Genomic DNA, 2,331 nt, shown 5'->3' with positions numbered 1-2,331 from the left:
CTTTTTTTCTTTGTCCTTTGATTAATAGACATCACAGCAGCTGGTTATTAGGTTGTTTTGGCTGCTATTTCTTTGACCCACTTCAGGTCTTAAAGTCTCTATTAATGAGCTGACGAGGTAAATCGGGTGTGTTAGATGAGACAGTGCCGCGTGCGCCGGCGCCTTTGTGCGTGCAATTGAAGAGCACGCGCTGCGAGCACAGTACCGTTTTCGCGTTCGCTTGACTTGTGCCTAGCGCTGAAGTGAAGTGAAGTGAAGTGGAGCGCGCGTCTGAAACGTCTCCCGTTCTCAGTCGTTCTGGGACTGAATACATGCACTTCTTGTCAAGAGAAAAAGTGACAGAAGCAGCAGTTGTGAGTGGGGTGGCCAACCCTAGCCCCGCCCCTGCGTTAATTGCGTTAAATATTTTTAACGCGTTAAACTGAAAAAATATCACCTGCGTTAACGCGCTAATTTTGACATCACTAATATATATATATATATATATACACACACACACACACACACACACACACACACACACACACATTAGGTTTTGAACTCTTTGTGCTGCCTCTGTCATTCCATGCACAAGAACATGGTTTATCACATTTTATCTGAAAAGACTGTTCTCGGTCTTACTCTTCCTCCACCTCATATACACACTCTTCCTCTACCTCTCAGATTGATGGATGCACACGTGCCATCTGTTTTTTTTTAATGGCTTATATTTTGTATATTCACATATTTAGAAACAAGTGTGAACAATTTTGAATTATTGTGTGTAACAGATGACAGCTGTGTTGCAGTTGTGCTTACAGTAAAACTATAAAATCATATACTATAAAACTATAAAATAAGATAATTAAAATCTGGTTGTGCCACCTTTAGCAACAAAATCTGATAACTTGAGATTAGTCTTGTAAAGCGTTGTTGTAGAGTTTTGGCCCACTCTGCCCATTCTTCTTGCCCCCCGGGGGGCCCTTCCTTTGTTGTGCTGGACAACCATGCCAACACCAAACTGAATGTTCTCAAGCTTAAATTCTGAAAAATGTTTGGACATTTACAGTAAATAACAGAAGTTGTCCCAGGAGGACTATAAATCTGTACAATCAACAATCATAGTACAACACTTTATAAGTGTATTGACATAGCAACTTATCTGTTTCCCAGCTTCTCTAAAGGAGAGGCCATGATTTTTTACATTTACATTTAGTCATTTAGCAGACACTTTTATCCAAAGCAACTTACAAATGAGGACAATGGTGTCACACCCCTGGCCAGAGCCGATCCTAGACTTCTGGGGGCCCTATGCAAAACTGTGTTGGCGAGGGGGTTGGGGGGTATGACGAGTTATGAATGAATGAAACGCCTTTGTCCGCTTGAGAAATGGTGTCTCTTCCGCGGCCCGGTACGCTTTCAACTCTTTTTTTTTTTTTTTTGTCTCGACTAAGACACTGTATGACATGATTTGACTGATTTTTACGTAGAAAGGGCGACAGCGCAAGCATTAAAAGAAATGACATAAGCAATTTTCATAACCTCTGGCCACATTAAAAAACGAAACTAAAATTAAATAATCTTCGAGAGCAAGGGGGCCCCCTGGTGTTTCGGGGGCACTACGCAGCTTGTGTACTTGGCTGTTTTGTTGTGCTTTCCTTCCCCATGTGCTCCATGAGCTAGTTTCCCATCTGTGTCTGATTGTCCTTGTGTTCAGGTGTGTCTTGTTTATCATCCTCATTTACCAACCCTACTTAAGTTCAAGTCTGTTCATTATTTCCTTGTCTGATATTAAGAATGTGATGTGCTACGTGTGTCTCCTGTCTGCCTTTATGGATTTACCCTGGTGTGGGTTGTATTAAATACTGTTTGAATTCATCTCTTTCGTCTAGCGCTCCTCATTCCACCGTAGCTGTGACAAATGGAAGCAATCAAAATCAACAGAAGAGCAATGATATGCAAGTGCTATACCAAGTCTCAGTTAGCTTACAGTACACGTAGCAAGGTTTTTTTTTAATTATATAATAAATAAAAATAAAACAGGTAGAATAGAAAAGTAATAGAGCAAGCTCGTGTTAGAGGCCTTTTTTTGCTTTTGTTAATTGTATAATAAATAAAAAGAAAACAAATAGATAGAATACAAAAAGATTAGAAAAGCTAGTGTTATTTTTTTTTAAAGAAAACAAGCAGTTAGTAAATGAACCATAAGAGCAATGATATGCAAATGTTATTTTTGAGACAAATGTAACTGAGAAAGGTGGGAGTGGAAGGAATAAAGCTAAAAAAAAAAAAGTATAATCACTTATGGATTAGAGAGCTTATTTCTTTATCTCAAAAGTACAGAACTGATAA

The sequence above is a fragment of the Sinocyclocheilus anshuiensis genome, unplaced genomic scaffold (genome assembly GCF_001515605.1).
Source record: "Sinocyclocheilus anshuiensis isolate Anshui unplaced genomic scaffold, SAMN03320099.WGS_v1.1 scaffold1009, whole genome shotgun sequence".
NCBI classification, from domain to species: Eukaryota; Metazoa; Chordata; class Actinopteri; order Cypriniformes; family Cyprinidae; genus Sinocyclocheilus; species Sinocyclocheilus anshuiensis.
This window is presented reverse-complemented; position numbering follows the sequence as displayed.